The sequence below is a fragment of the Lactuca serriola genome, chromosome 3 (genome assembly GCF_051521515.1).
Source record: "Lactuca serriola cultivar US96UC23 chromosome 3, Lser_US96UC23_V15, whole genome shotgun sequence".
Lineage (NCBI taxonomy): Eukaryota > Viridiplantae > Streptophyta > Magnoliopsida > Asterales > Asteraceae > Lactuca > Lactuca serriola.
In genome coordinates, this window is record NC_136410.1 from 243,100,306 (window position 1) to 243,118,378 (window position 18,073).

The following is an 18,073-nucleotide window of genomic DNA, read 5'->3' on the forward strand; positions in this document are numbered from 1 at the left end:
GTTGATTGGGGTTGGCTGGGCAATGTAGGGTTGGAGGAGGAGCTTACACCTTATTTGGTGAAAGAGTGCAGTTTGGGGTACACCACCATCACGTGTGATGTGTGGTTACAATTGTTCAAAATTCAGGAGTCCGTGTATGTTGAGTTGCGCTGGGAGTTTTTCGCTATCATCTCATTCCGAGGTGGTAGTGAGTACTACAATCCCAACATAATCTCTTTTTCTTTGGGTGGAGAGCTGCGACAATGCAGCATTGCCGAGTTCTCTTGGAGGTTGGGAATCTATGATCAAAGCATGATGATGACGGAAGATTTTGAAGCATTCTTGGAAAACTGCCACAAAGAACTTCCTGAGGCAGTAGTGGCCTCAACATGGTGGAACACGATCGCCAACCGAGTTTATATTCCTTCCACTGCCCAAGAAGGCCACATCCGCTCACCAATCCACCGCCTTATTCACCAATTTGTTGCCAGCACCATCAACCAGAGGAAGGATTGGGACAAGGTCCCAACCCTTGACATCTTCTATTTATGGAGTATCATTACTCCCAAAGCCTTTTGCAACCACCCGTACTGCATTGCCAAATTCCTTGCCGAAGGGGCGGTCAAGGAGAAAATCAATTCAAAAATCAATGGAGGAATGTTTATCACTCGACTGGCCAAGTCATTTGGGATACTTGATCTGCCGCAAGCTAGGGCACTCACGATTATCCACCCTCCACCATTCAACACGGCATTATATCGGAGGGCGAGGATAGTCGAGAAGTTTGGTGACTCATTCACCATCCCACATGAAGACGAACCGGCGATTCCGGAGGAGCCGGGGAGACGGGTCAGACAGCGTAGCGAGCGGGTGCGAGAAGACCCACCGGTTATTCCGGTGGAGGAGGATAATGACGGATGGAACCAATTAGAATACCGCCGCTACTTAGATGACATTGGGCAAGGGGTGAACTATAATGACCAACCCTAGTAGGCTGCCAATTTTCGAATTCCAGAACTGCTTTGGTCACTTTCACTGCAACATTTACCCACTTTTTGGGAGGAATTGTCTCTGGAGATATTCTAAAGAAGCTTGTTCCTTAAAATTTTCGAGCTGTCAACCACACGAGACGCATGACACCCGAGCCATGGATGAGCTGTTCCCATGGTGAAAGTCAAGAGAAGAAGGAGCTGAAGAAAAGAGTATCAACCTATCGACTGCTACCCCAGGGGAGTTTGTTCCAATTCTCTCAATATTTGCATTTTTATTCTTGCATAATATGCAATGAGGGCATTGCATAAAATAAGTGTGGGGTAGGGGGTTGGTCACATAAATAGAAAACTTAGAATCTTAATTTAGGCTAATTTTAAAAAATTTGTTGCATACCAAAAATATTACTTAGAATTTAATTTAGAAAATTTTGGTAAAAGTAAAATTAGGATTCCATGTTAGAATTGTGTTGATAATTGCATGATAACCCAAATGTTTAGTTGAGCCTATATACGTTCTAGTGCATTTGTGGCTTCCTTATTCCAGTGAAATCATGGGACAAAAACACGACCCCGCTCGGCCCGAGGGATGCAATATGTTTAGCAGCCTAAACCTGAAATGTATCCAGGAAAATTGTTATCATTAGCCAATAAAGGTTGAGATTGAGCGCCCCTGCTTAAGCATGTAGGGATTTGAGTGAAAAAAGATAGGTACATGTAAAAAAAAGAGAGAATTAAGAAAAGTTGTATGAATTTTGGAGCAAATAAAGTGAAGATCAGAAGATCAAAATTCCAAGAAATTCAAAAAGTTGAAGATACCAAAAATCAAACAACAAGGTGGTGAATTCAAAGAGATCAAAGATCAAATTACCAAAGGAAGTGAAGAATTCCAAAAGAGCTCCATAGTGGTATCGAAAAGTTGTAATTCTAGATTATGTATGCTTGGGTTGCTCAGTTAAAAACACCTTGAGGGTAAGAGGTTTTCTGAGGATGGATTCGGAGGGTTGCATAAAATGAGCATAGTTCGGGATGAGTGGGCAAGTGTTTATGAGGATTGTGAGTATTTGGAGTATAGGAGGTCCTTAGGAAAAATTTTAGACACAAATGCATGCGTTGCGGTCTCGGCATAATGGCTGGGTTAGATTGGAGTTGTCATATGTGATTCTAATATGTTTAAAAATTAGTTTTGCTTGGGGGCAAGCAAAAGTCAAGTGTGGGGTATTTTGATATGTGCATAATTAGTTAATTATTTAGTATACATTTTTATTAATTTTTAACTAATTATGTGAATAATATGGACAAAAGGTACTTAATATTGTTTAAATTTTGTTTTCAGATAAAAAGACATGCTTGGGAGTAAAAAGGAGCAAGGGAAAGCAATTGAAGACCAAAGAATGAAGATTGAGGAACAAAAGCCCATCTACTCGGCGAGTACACGAGTATACTCGGCGAGTCCAGCTGAATGTTCCAGAAGATAGCCACGACTCCTGATCTAAGACGGATAACAACGAGTCTACTCGGCAAGTTGGGTCTGCTACTCGCCGAGTACCCCCTGTTTTGAGATATCTATAAAAATCAAACCTTTATCCGATGGGACTACACTTTTGGCAATTTTTGAAGATCCTTCTGCGATTGAGAGCACTGGAAGACGCTGAGGAATTCTAATCTCCAACCTTTTGAAGAATTGAAGCAACTAGGTTAATCATTCCACTTAGCTTTAGGATTTGAGCATGTCTAATCTAGTTAAACTTGTTTTTGTGTGTGATTTTACTGCAACTATGAACTAATTTCGTTTTTGTTTGGGGAATACCAAGGAACTCCTATGGTTTAATTCTTAGTTTTTGATTAATTGTTTATTGGTGATCTATTAAATTAAGTTTGTTAAAGACCCTTATGCATTAATCACGATTATTTTCTGTTAATTGGAAGACAATTAAGCTGCATGAACATCTCTTAGTTGTTAACCTCATATGTCTATGTGAACACTAATTCATATGCTTAGGAATAATGATTATGAAACTAAGATTAATAAGACAATAATTAGATTAATGTGTGAGTTTGTTTGAGAAGCCATCAAACAAGAGGTTAATTGATTTACTAAATTGACTCACCACTACAAATCTTATTTAATCCAAATCAGTAATCTAGGGAATTAATTAGTTTAAACATTTGATCACCGCTTAAATTAGTTAATTGTCTAAGGGCTAGGAGTAATGAACATGAACCTAACCACTTTAATTGGTAGTCAATAACAATTAATCTATCATAAATACAAATAACCATAGGAGTGAATTGGTTGAACCTAAACAGAAACATCTTTATCAAATTTGGTGAATTAGTTGTTTGCTTTAGTCATTTAGTTAATTAAGTGTTGCTTAAGTTTCTAGTCTTGTAAAACTAGAAGAAAAACCTTTTACTTTCATTAATTGTTTTAGTTAAAATTAGTTATTAGTTTAATTTTCCGTTCCCTGAGTTCGACACCTTACTTACTAAACTATACCACTAAAAGACAGGTTCACTGCCTTTGTGTGCTAAATATATTAATAAAAGTAGGGATAAAACAAGTGCATTTTACACACATCATCTAGCCTGAGGTTGAGAGCAGGTGCACGATCGAGTACTGCTTACAGTCAATGAGTCTAAGAGATAGACTTGAAGGAATGTAGAAGCTATAATTATTACCTAGGATGAAGAGATGACGTATGGAGTCATTATACGACCCTGTTTCGTTAATGATTCCGGGATGTAATCATCCTAAGGGGGAGATAATTGTAACGCCCGCAGATCCGGGCTAGTCAATTTAGAGGCAATAAGTGTCGAAAACGACTTTTCCACAAAATATTATTTAGAATAAATAATCTTAACCAAGTTGTAGAATATTTTACAAGGTTTCCGTACATATAAAGAACGCCGAAATCCGAGTTATAACGAAGAAGTTATGACCCGTCGAAGTTTCGCGACGGAACCGGCACGACACCGGGAAGCGTAAATAGTGAATTTACAATAGAGTGAGATTTAGCCTTAGCAATCTAAACGAAAATCGTAGAGTATGTTAAACTAAGAACATCGATAAAAAGAACGCCCAAATCAGACTTCGTATGAAGAAGTTATGATTTTTCGAAGTTTCGGATTAGCGGTGTACAACCCGAAATTCGAATATTAGATCGAGTGATTTTTAGCCAACACGACCTAAACAAGAATCGAAGATCTCGATAAGAGTAGCATAATGAGAAAAAGATGGGCGAAAACGGACGTCGAATGAAGAAGTTATGAGGATTTAACGGACCAATCCTGTCCCGACCTGTTAATAATATAAAATTTAAAATCGAGTCAAAATTAGCCGACGAAGTCTAAACGAAAGTTGTAGAGTACGTTCCCACCTTCGCTTGGAAATAAAGAACGTTAAAAACGAAGCTCGTACGCGAAAGTTACGAATTTTTAAAGTTTATGATCGAATTTGCGAAGGCTGATAAGGACTTGGTGACGTGGCGCATCGTGGGCTGTCCATCGCTGATGAAGAAACGCGCTTCGGATTCGGACACGTCTCCCTTCGCATTACCCCCCGCGTATGAAATCCGGTACGCCCAGCGTACCTTCGGCCCTATCCTTCCGAGATGAGTGCGAGACAGTTGGCTTCGGCTGGCATCCATATCCGAGGAGTACACCCAGCGTAATCTGAGCAGCTCCAACACTATAAATACCATGCAAACCCCCTCGGAAATCTCACACCTTTCTCCACACTTTCTCTCTCTAAGGGTTTTAACCCTCCCTAAAGTCTAGGTGAACCCCTAGCACCCGAAGGAAGCCCCGAGGCTCCCGGAGTCCCGAGAAAAAGGGTCTTTCGGTTTCGAAACGCTGCTCCAAATAAAGTTCCGGTTTTCTATAAAATTCGCAATTTTTAATATAGCTTCCAAATAATTATAGTAATGTTATTAGGCCCTTAAAATAATTATTTAGGCTATTATTATGAGTTATATTGAGTATTATTTAACGCTTATATAATAATAATAATCAGACTATTAATTTGTCGCGGTTATCGTTAGATTGAACCCTAGTGATGTTGATACTAGGTTTTATCGAAGGAAAATTGTTTTGAGAGTATCGAAGCGTTGTTCGAGTACTAAGTCACCACCTTTCAGGTGAGTGCATAGTTACTTTCATCTTACACATATATATGAATTATTTTATATAAATTACATGCTATGTGTGCATATTATCTGAGTACTTGCTGTCTATGCTGGATGAACGTTTTTATACATGTTTTAAATGATTTAAACTGTATACGTATTTTATATATACAAATATGTTGGGGGATGACATGGGTAGATGAACGATGAGAGAGAAAAGATGATGTGAGTAAACATAAGCAACTATGGACTTAGTGCCTAATAAATAACACTGGCAGCTATGGACTTAGTGCCTATTGGACAAACACTGGTAGCTATGGACTTAGTACCTGATAGGAATTGGTAGCTATGGACTTAGTACTTGATAGGAATTGGTAGCTATGGACTTAGTACCTATTAGATAAACGCTGGTAGCTATGGATTTAGTATGTGTTAGGAATTGGTAGCTATGGACTTAGTACCTATTAGATAAACATTGGTAGCTATGGATTTAGTACCCGATGAATAAACTATAACAGCTAAGGAATTAGTGTTTTACGAACGAGCATTGGTAGCTATGGATTTAGTGCCATTCCTATAACCCTGGAAGTAAGGGACTTCGGAATAAACGATTGCAGGATAGATGACTCATAGGATAAATTCTTAAGAGTAAAGAAGATAATGGGGATGGGTAATTGGGTTGATTGTTTGATTGTTTAAACATAATAATTATATTATTATGGTTCGAAAACCCTATGTACTCACCAGGTTTCCCAACCTGACCCACTCAGTTTATTTATATGACAGGTGTCGATATGAAGTGACATTACACTGAGAGATTAAAGAGATGTAGATCACTAGTGTAAATAAATGTAAGTTCCGTTTAAGCTTATGTTCCTGTATTGACGATGACATCCCAAACGTTTTAAAATAAATAAAATACGTTTCTTCGAAAATATTTTGATAACATACTTATCGTATTTTTCTGGGAACAAATTCCGCAACATTTTTATGAAAAGAAGTACCCTGATTTTTATAAAGCATAAACAGAATCGGTCCTTTCTGGCCGTGAAAATGGGGATGTCACATGATGGGAAACAACAGGGGAGCTGCTACCAACAAAGAAACTACGAATCTAGCTGTGGTAGCTCAATCATTTGACTGGGAGGATCAAATTCAGGCCCTAAACATTTCTTGACCTGAAAATGCTCACTTGGCCCAGATCAGTAACATCCCTATTGTGACAACCCAAAGTTATTCTGTTACATTACCCCGTTACCGTTAATGGAATATTCCAGTTTATAAAAGTTCCGTTAATTAGAGGTCGTCAATTAAGTAAACATTTCATTTGTTTATATTTAATATGTCGTTAAGTCGTGATAAATGGGAATAAAAACACATAACACACATTTCCATTTAATTGGAAAAAGTTAGTTTTTATTATTACGACCACTAAATCGGGTGCGACCCAAAGCCCCGTATAACGGCAGTATCGGGTAGAAAATCACTGAGCTCCAACTCCCACCCATATATAAGGGGGAGTAAACTCCATTGGAGCCTTTTCCACCCTCTCTCTCTATACTCTCTCACTAGACCCGTTTTCGCCCCGAATCCGCAACCAAACGCTTCCAAATCGTAAGTCCGCTTATCCTAACTTGTTCTAAACATTATGATTCGTGTTTATAGCTTAGAATGGGACCATTTAAGCTGTTGAAAAGGAGTTCACGGCCTAAGCTCCTCCTTAGGCCGTAAACACCTAAAATGAGGCCAAAATGACCCCAAAAAGTCCCTAAAGGCTAGGAAATAAATTAAGGGAATTGCCTAGGAGTGTTTAAATATTAAATCACAATGATTTGAGGCATAAAAGTGAGTTTACGGCCCAAGCACATGCTTAGGCCGTAAACACCTCTAAATCTTGTTAAAATGCTCCAAAAACACTCCCAAACCACCCTTGGACTTAATACATAAATTAGGAGCTTAACATTTTGGGTTTAAACCATTTAAACACAATGAAATGAAGGGGAAAAATGAGTTTATGGCCCAGGTATGTACCAAGGTCGTAAACACCCCTAAATGTGCCAAAATGATAGCTTTTGTTCCCCCAAATGGCCTCACACTCCATTATAATTACTAGAAGTGATATAAGGTCTTGAAACTTCACAAAACTCAAGGAATGAGAGTTTACGGCCGTAAACTCCCTTAGGAGTTGTCCCTGGGCCGTAAACTCCATTAAGAGGCCCTTAAAGACCTTAAACCCACTCATGCCTTTTGGATTTGGACTTAGAAAAATTCCACTAACAAGATAGAGCCTTAAAACACCAAAAGAAAGAGGGTATAGGAGCTTACGGCCGTAAGCTCCCTTGCTTAGTGTCGTAAACTCCTCAAAGGGGCCATTTAATGCTTTAAACCCTTTCACACATTTGATATTTGAGCCTAACATAAATCTACAATTGATATGAGTCACTTTAGCACACTAGAACCCTTCACCATGAGTTTACGGCCGTAAACTCATGGTGAGATGTCCCTGGGCCGTAAACTAAGCTTTAGGAGTTTACTCTCGGAGAGTAAACTCCATTCCTAAGCCATTCACACCTTTAGACGCTACCCGGGACACCTAAACACTTAACCAAAGTGTTTTCTGCTCCTTAGAGTATGTATACTTGTTTAATTGGTATATAATATACTAATTGTATGTGAACATATGTTATCATATGTTAAATAGGTCTCTAAGTGTGTCCAGGTCCTTACGTGACACCGAACACCCATCTGGCACCCTCGTCGGACCTACTAACACCAGGTGAGTTCATACCCCTGAATGAACCTTTTAAATGTTTTTACATGTTTTATAGGGGGGAATACAAGTTAAACATGCCAGTTATCATATCAATCACATGTGATTGGTAACCCACATGCTCAAGATTTTACCACACTGTACACTGTTTTACCGAGTAGGACACTATAATGGTTTTCAAAAAGGTTTTTCGTTTGTTTCAAGACTCTTATTTATACTGCTTTACTTAAAATTCACTTTAAACTGGTTTATAAAGGTTTTACAAGATTTTAATCAAAGTTCTCTTTCACAACGTATACTTCTACTTGTTAGTTACTGCTGCTTCGCTTTTACTTATTTAAAACTCCTACTTGATAATGCATTTCCTTCGTGATACGCTTATACCGGTTAATGTCTCTATATCGTTTATACTTGTAGCCTCTTATACTTGATAGACGCTCTTACTTCACTTATTGTCATCTCTACTTCGTGATACGCTTATACTTGTTCGACACTCCTACTTCACTTGCGACCGCTCTTACTTCACTTGTTAGACACTCCTACTTCACAAGAATCGCTTCTACTTGATACACACTTAGTCGTAGTTAGATGTATGTATGTGCTTATATAGGTACATATAAGTAATGATTGAAAGACTTAGGAAGGCTCGTCCACCCTATTTCCTTTTCTTCGTTGAGATGTGGTCTGGTGGGATCGGATGGTCGTCCGAAGGTCGTTTGATTCATTAGTTATATATTATCTATATGAGTATGAACATACAGGAATTCTCTAGTCAGTTCAGTTAAGAGTCTCTACCTCTAGTCTACACTTACATTAGAAACACACTACCCACTATTTGGAAGTCTCTACCTCTAGTTCAGCACTTACACACTACCCACTATTTGGAAGCCTCTACCCACTATTTGGGATGCATCTTCAGGACATGGCCTTCTCCATCGTCTAATTGGTAACCAGAGTCTCCTGTAGGGAGAGCGGACATTGTGTGTATAGATCTATACGGGATTGACAACCCCGCACCCAGACTGCTAGCTACAGTCCCGGCCTACCAAGCCAACGGGTGACAAATGTCATATTTTAGACGCTTGTAGGGCGTCTGGTACTCTAGTCAGTATGGTTACGAGTATTCCGGGCTACCTTATAATTCTTTGGCCTTAAGGTAACGATATTTCGCCAGCAATTTACACTGTATGCTGGTAATTCATTTTCAGAGTCACACTGTTTTGACCTTACAAGACGTATCTTTCATTTGGTACTGTCTGGGGTCTGTTTTCACTGTTTTGACCTTACAAGACGTATCTTTCATTTGATACTGTCTAGGGTCTGTTTTCTCTGTTTTGACCTTACAAGACATATCTTTCATTTGATACTGTCTGCGGTCTGTATTCACTGTTTTAGACCTTACCAGCTGTGCCTTTCATTTGGTACCATCTGGGGTCTGAGTCTCTACTTGTTAGACTGAACCAGGCGTGTCGTTCGATCGATATTCCCCTGGAGTCTATGATTCCTTTGCCTTAGTCAGCAGTCCTCACTGCTGAGGCATATGTTATTCCCTGATGTCGTTTGCTTTCCTCAATAATCAAATTCAATATTTTGATAATGATAGCAATTTAGGGAAAATGACTTTTTACCACATAACACTGACCAGTCTTGGTAGAAGGCTGCTTTTATTAAAGAAAATATAGGATTTTCTGGAAAGAACTCTAATGCACTGTAAACACTTAAACTATTACTTTATAAAGTTATTTGACTAAATGACACTAAATACTTATGAACCCACCAGCATTTGTAAAAATGCTGATACTCGCTTTTCAAATAACTTGTATTCTCAGGTTAGCATTAGACAAGTACATCCCGAAGCTGTTGATGAAGATAGCTTAGTGCCATGCCGTACTTACTTATATTTACTTGTATTACTTTGATGTATTGTAATGTAACCATGTAAAACTATTACTATTAATGCAATGTTTTGTTGTACTTTGATTACTATAATGCATGTGTTGTGATACTTGACATGACGTCATCCACCCCAGAACGTTTCCGCCGTTCCGGTTTTGGGGTGTGATACCTATGGAGAAAGTTGAAGAGGATCCAGAAGCAGAGATGATGGAATTGCAGTTTGCATTCATGGTTTCTACTACCCCTGAGCCTAAGAAGAAATAGGTCAGTCAAACTTCCTGTTCTCAAACATGCATTGATACTGTTAATATTTTACGTGAACAAATAGAATTATTGCGTAGAGAGAACGAGGACCAAAAGTACGAGGGATATAACCTTAGACAAGGACAAAAACCACTTAAATAACAATTAGAGGCCAAGACTAAGGACTTTAGGAAATTACAAGAATAATTTAGCAACAAGTGTGAGAACTACAATTTTATTAAGAAACAATTTGCCACTGTGACTGAGGAACTTGACACATTGAAAGTTCGATTTGAAAATGTTGATTTTAATTTCAAAAAACATGATGTGTTAAGTGAGAAAGTTGCAACCATGATAGAGAAACAGCTGAAATGGCAAGACAAGAAACAAGTAGGTATAGGGTATGAGCGTGTCCCTCCTCCATTTAATCACAATTACATTGCTATCCCTATAACCCAGGAAGAGATGGACAGAGAGGAATTTCTTGTGTATGGCAAACCTGTTGTACCTGTAGCAGAGAGTAGTGCTTGGGAAAAGGATACTAATGTTTCTACTTCCTATGAAGATTCACTATTAAGTCATGGCAAGCAGGCAGCAGAAGAGAGTGTGTCTGATAATAATAATATTTCTAAATCTGATGTTTATGTTTTAAACCCTGATGTTTTTGTTTCTGACTCTAAAACTGATGTTTCGGTTTGTGATGATTTTGATGTGTCAAAGTTTGATGATTCAGTTGTTTTTGTTAAGTGTGGTGATGTATTTGATAAATCTACTGTTTCTGTCACAAGCACATCCATTCCACCTACACCTGTCACACAACCTGATTCATACACATGCACATGTGGAAAGAGTAAGGGAGTCAATAAGAATACTAGACCAGAAAAGAGTGGTACCTGTTTTTATGCTAAGAAACAGACATGTTTTAACTGTGGATCTGATGGTTATATTGCACGCAATTGTCCAAATCGGGCATTTGTTCCCTTTCATGCACACAGAATAGAGAACGTGTCGCAAGAAAGATCTCTCGCGAGAAAATTCTCGAGAGCTCGTTCTCGTGATGATGATTGGAATGTCAATAATGACAAGAAACTGGCTGAGCTTAAAAAGAATAAACAGGTTTTTCATGAAAATACTACAGGTACTTTTACGAATCCAAACGTGGCTAAGCCAAGATCGGATTCGTCAAAGTCTTTGTGAGGGTCTTCGGCTAATATTAGACGGAAACCCAAACGATCAAAACAAAAAAAAATTGTTTCAAAATCACCTGTAAATGTTTCTAAACCTAAATACCAATGGGTGCCCAATATTAGTCCTTCCAGAGATTTATCAGAGATTTATTAGAGGTTTATGTAAATATTAACCCAAACGATCAAAACAAAAAAAAACTGTTTCAAAATCGGAGATTAATCGGAGATTTCTCCAAGATTGTTGTTCCTCTCACCAGGTTGACCCGGAAGGGCGTAGCATTCAGTTGGGGCCCAGAGCAGCAGGCCTCATTTGAGACGCTTTGCCACAGATTATGTGAAGCCCCAGTATTAGCCCTTCCGGAGGGGATGGAGGATTTTCTGGTGTATTATGACGCATCGATATCAGGATTAGGTGTGGTGCTGATGCAGAGAGGTCATGTGAGAGCATAGGCATCGAGGCAGTTGAAGCCTCATGAGACGAGATATCTCACTCACGATCTAGATTTGGGGGCTGTGGTGTTCACCCTCAAGGTCTGGCGTCACTATTTGTATGGGGTCCGGTGTACCATATACACGGATCACAAGAGTTTGAAGTATCTGATGGATCAACCCAACCTGAATATGTGCTAGAGGAGATGGCTGGATGTGGTAAAGGATTATGAGTGTGAGATCCTGTACCACTTGGGCAAGGCTAATGTGGTAGCTGATGCCTTGAGTCGCAGGGCGGAGAGTGCCCCGTTACGAGATGTTTGTTTGAGATTGACAGTGATGACTCCGGTGTTGGACACCATTCGGGAGGCCCAGGTAGAGGCCATGAGACCGGAGAACTGCAAAAGAGAGCGGGTGATCGGAGAAATACCTGAGTTTGTTATCGATAGCCGTGGGCTTATGACCTTTCAGAGTCGGATTTGGGTGTCGTATGAAGGCGGGGCACGTACCATTCTGATGGAGGAGGCACATAGATTGAGGTTCTCGATCCATCCTGGGGCCACTAAGATGTATTTGGACCTGAAGAGGGAGTATTGATGGCCTTGTTTGAAGAGGGATGTCGCATGGTTCGTAGATAGGTGCTTGACCTTTCGCAGGGTGAAGGCCGAGCACTAGCGTCCGCATGGAAAGTTGCAGCCACTTAAGGTTCCCGAGTGAAAGTGGGAACATATTTCCATGGATTTTATCACCAAATTGTCGAGGACTGCAAGGGGAGTCGATGCAAATTGGGTGATTTTTGATCGGCTAACGAAGAGCGCTCACTTTCTTGCTATCAGTGAGAGTTTTTCTGTTGAGAGGCTGGCAGAGTTATATGTGAGAGAGGTGGTATCGTGGCATAGAGTGCCGATCTCGAGCGTGTCAGATCGAGATGTGCATTTCACTTCCAAATTCTGGAAGAAATTCCATGAGGAGTTGGGTACAAGGCTGCATTTTAGTACCACATACCACCCACAGACGGACGGTCAGAGTGAGCGGACGATTCAGACACTCAAAGACATGTTGCGAGCATATGTGATGAACTTCAGAGGAAGTTGGGACACGTATTTTCTGTTGGTTGAGTTTTCTTATAAAAACAGCCACCATTCGAGTATCGGCATGCCTCCCTTTGAGTTGTTGTACAGGAGGAGGTGTCGGACTCCCATATGTTGGGGAGAGGTCGGGCAACGAGTGATGGGCAGCACTGAGTTAGTGCTTCAGACGACTGAGGAGATACAGAAGGAGCTCAACATGCGTCAACGACGGTGGGTCGAGCTACTCAATGACTACGAATGCGAAATTCGTTATCATCCGGGTAAAGCCAATGTAGTAGCAGATGCCCTAATTATGAAAGAATATTATGGTCAAAGGGTCAAATCATTGACAATAACTATCCATTCACACTTGTCTACACAAATTCAGGAGGCTCAACGTGAAGCCTTGAAACCTGAAAATGTGGCGGATGAATCCCTTAGAGGAATGGATAAGAATTTAGAAGCCAAGGGTGGCAGAGCCTTATATTTCATGGACCGAATCTGGACACCGAACCACGGTGGCTTCCGAGACTTGGTCATGACCGAGGCGCACAACACTCGGTATTCCGTCCACCCAGGTTCAGATAAGATGTATTTGGATCTTAAAAAGCAATACTGGTGGCCTAACATGAAAGCAGAGATTGCTACCTTCGTGAGTAAATGCCTTACTTGCGCAAAGGTTAAGGTCGAATACCAGAAACCATCAGGTCTACTTCAACAACCGAAGATACCAGAATGGAAGTGGGAGCGGATTACTATGGATTTCATAACCAAGTTACCCAAGACAACGAGTGGACTGGATACCATATGGGTCATCATCGATAGATTGACCAAGTATGCACACTTCCTACCTATCAAAGAGACTGACAAGATGGAGAAGCTTACGAGAACCTACATTAGGGAAATCGTACGACTGCATGGTGTTCCTATATCCATTATCTCCGATAGAGATAGTAGGTTCACATCAAGGTTCTGGCAGTTGCTACAACGTTCCCTTGGAACGAGGCTGGACATGAGTACAACCTACCATCCTCAGACCGACGGACAAAGTGAGAGAACCATCCAAACACTGGAAGATATGTTGAGAGCCTGTATGATCGACTTTGGTAAGATATGGGATACTCATTTACCCCTTGTCGAATTTTCCTACAATAACAGTTATCACACGAGCATGAAGGCTGCTCCATTTGAAGCCCTCTATGGCCGAAAGTGCAGATCCCCTCTGTGCTGGGCTGAAGTGGGTGACACGCAGTTAGCTAAAGGACGAGTTCCTGAGAGCACCCTCACTGGTCCGGAGATCATTCGGGAAATGACAGAGAAGATCGTTCAGATTCGTGAACGGTTGAAGGCCTCTAGAGACCGACAGAAAAGCTACGCAGACAAACGTAGGAAACCTTTGGAATTCCAGGTGGGAGACCAAGTCCTGTTGAAAGTCTCACCCTGGAAGGGCTTGATATGCTTCGGTAAGCGTGGGAAGCTCAATCCAAGATACATAGGGCGTTTCTAGATTCTCGCTAGAATCGGCCCTGTAGCTTACAAACTCAATCTACCGCGTGAACTCAGTAACATACATTCTACTTTCCACGTCTCAATCTTGAAAAAGTGTCTGTCCAACGAGACTCTTGTAATCCCACTAGACGAGATCGAGATCAACGAGAGCCTCAACTTCGTCGAAGAACCCAAAGAGATCATGGACCGTGAGGTCAAGCAGACGAAGCAAAGTCGCATCCCGATAGTGAAGGTTCGCTGGAACGCCAAGCGAGGACCGGAGTTCACTTGGGAGCGCGAAGACCAAATGAAACTTAAATATCCTCGTCTTTTTACTTAGTTATTTGTATCAACTTAGTTGCTTAAACTCTAATTTCGGGATGAAATTCCCTCTAACGGGGGGATGATGTGACAACCCGAAATTCCCACCTTGTACAATTGATCAATTTAATCGAAGTTAGACTTGTTTTCTAGCTTTTAGCACTGTTTAGGGTCTATTTGAATGTTCTAAACCTAGTACAATTAAGGTAGGAACCTAGAAATGAGATATTACGAAGCATATCAAGCAAAAATCAGGCCAAACACTCCAAAACATGGAGTGTGCGGCTGCACACTTGAGTGTACGGCCACACACAGGTGTGTGCGGCCGCACACCCAACCCAGCCACACATTCTTACCTATATAAGGTGTCCTTAGCCATTTTGAACACTTTTCCCACTCCTTCAAAGATAGAACTCGAGATTCTCTCAAGTATCATCCACATTTCCATTTTGATCTTCACAAAAGTAAGTAATACTCCCTTTGATTTGTTGATGTTGAACCTTCTTTTTCCCCCACTTAGATCTATGAAAACACGTTTTAGTGTTGGATCTTCAAGAACACCAAGAACACACACTAAGTTTTGGACCCTAAATCACCCTTTCTAGCCTCTATGACATGTAGATACTTGTTATAACTCGTTTTAGGCCAAGAGCACTTGAAGATATACCTGAAAAACATCATTTCTCATGATCTTCAAGTGTGTGCGGCCGCACACCTTCATAGTGGCCGCACACACCCCTTTTAAGTTCCCAAAATAGCAACAAACTTCATTTAAGGCTAAGGCATGAAGAATGAAACCTTCCTAGGTGTCCCGTATAGCTTAAAATCACGTTTTGACACATTCCATAAGGAATGTACGGCCGCACACACCTCCTGGCCCCACACCCTGGCCGCACACACCCTTTAGTTGTACATTTTGACCATACATTCCATTGTATAGTCATATACCATTCTTATACAATCTTATATGGTTGTAACACTTCATAATAAGTGTTTACTAGCTCCTAAGGTGGTCCAAATTCAATAATTAGTTGTTCCAAACTCTAATTGCACACATATATATATATATATATATATATATATATATATATATATATATATATATATATATATATGTCATTATATGGTTAATAGGATCTGGTTGTGCTCAAGTCCTCAATTGACACTCAACTTCATAAACCGATCCTACAGTCGCTTCACTCACTACAGGTGAGTTCATACCCCCTTAATTAACCTTTGAAATACTTTTAAATGTTTATAAATGCTTTATGGGGGGGGATACAAGTTGAAACATGTTAGTTATTAGATCAATCACATGTGATTTAATAAATAGCATACAAATGGATTTTTCATACCTTAAACTGTTTACTAAACTATTTTACATGTCAAACTAGTTATCAAATTCACTTTTGTATACTAAACCTTTATTTTACAATTTTCCAACTTATATATTGTTAAAACCATGTCTACTACATATATATAGTTATATAAATAAGGTTTGAAGGACTTAGGAGAGATAACCCACTTTACTTCCTGTCCTTGTTTGGTTGTGGTCTTAAAGTACCCGGTTGTTTGTCCGAGTGTCATTGAATCCTTAGTTATATATTATGTATATATGTATAGATATAAAGACTTTTATCTTAGTTCAGCACATTCATTCATACATTCAAGTTTACTAATAAACTATAATAAGTATAGTTTAGAGTTATACTACCTACTACTTCTAGTTCAATGAAGCATACAAGAGTCAGTTCATTCATGAGTCATTACTTATTACTATGAGAACATATACAACTATACTATGATGAGAACATATACAACTATACTATGAGGAGAACATATACAACTATACCATGATAAGAACATATACAACGATACTACGATGAGAAACAATACATTACATATACAAGTACATTTCAACATAAATGTGATCCACTATATCGGGGTATGCCTTCATTTTCGTAGCCCGAGTTGTAGCCAGAATCTCCTGGAGGGAGTGCGTGAGTTTACGTATAGATCTATACTAGATTGACTATCCTACACCTTGCTGCTAGCTATAGCCGGACCTGCAGGTTTGCGGGTGCCAAACGTCATACCTTCTTACGACTTACATTGTCGTGTTCATAGTCGATAGTATGGTACAATTAATCACATAATCACTTAATATAAATCCGGTTTAAGGTAGTTAGTACATCAGTAGTTCCTATAATACAACACTACAGTGCTACATTAATTTACCCTTTACATTTATTTAGTGATCTTTTCACTTAAACATTAATGTACAAACTATATTTTGATAATGATAGTTACACTCAGGAAAATTTCACACTTTTACAAGAAACAATCATGCAAAACAGTTGTGCATTAGTAGAAGGCTACTTTTAGTAGAAAATATAGGATTTTCTAGGCGTTACAAACCTTTACAAACACTTGCAAACGTTCACATACTTTTACTTCAAACGTTTACAAACTCGTACTTCAAACAAAGTTCAAACATTTTGATATAAATACCGACACTAAATACTTATGAACTCACCAGCTTTAACGCTGATAAACTCTTTCAAAATAACTTGTATTCTTAGGTCATCAGTAGACAGGTACCGAGACCAGCTTTTGGGAAGATGGAGCGCGTACAAGATTCATCTTATATTTTGATTCATATTTTGGTGTCTATAACTGTACAGAACACACTTGTATTGAAATTATATATTTAATGCAATGGATGATGTTGTTTACTTGTTTACTATTATACTGTGTTGTGATACTTTACATGACGTCCTCCGCCCCAGAACGTTTCCGCCGTTCTCAATTTTGGGGTGTGACAGATTGGTATCGGAGCATTATTTATAGTGAATTAAGTATATCAACCCATAAAAGATATACTAACTATAAACCCAATGGGATTAAAACACTCTGACCAAGAGTCTATACTTTTAAATAATAAAATATTTAACTAAGTATACAAGTCTGCATTCATATTAAAATCAGTGTCACAATGACAAATACAAAAGTATTACGATTGTTGAATGTCACAAGTAAGCACGGGGATGTATGGTCAGTCTTGGGGGTGGCGTAGCCTGATCAACTATTCTGGTCCTAGGAATGATTAGCATATGCCCTAGAATGGTTGTGATATGTCAACAAGTCTAAAAACTTACCAACACCACTACAATGAAAGCACTTGAACAGAACATAAGTTTAAAACACTATAGGAGTATTTTGTGTTACTATAATCAGTTATCTGAGAACTAAAAAGGTCTTTATCAAGTAGGTCAATAGTCGTTAAGTGCATACGCTAAGGTTATATGAAATACAGGTGTTATAGACTAAGAATCTGTGATCTTTGCTTCACTTCTTGTCCTTGTTTGGTTATGGATTTGGAGTTAGGACCACTTATTCGAAGGACTATCCTACCTCGACTTCATATAAATGGTATACACTACACAAGTATTGGCATAAATGATAAAGATCATCTTATAATTATCTTAAGTAGTACGTTTATTTTTTATAAGATTCTTATACCCCCTTTCTCGCGTAGATATCATGGCTGGATTTCGTCATAACGACCCGTACT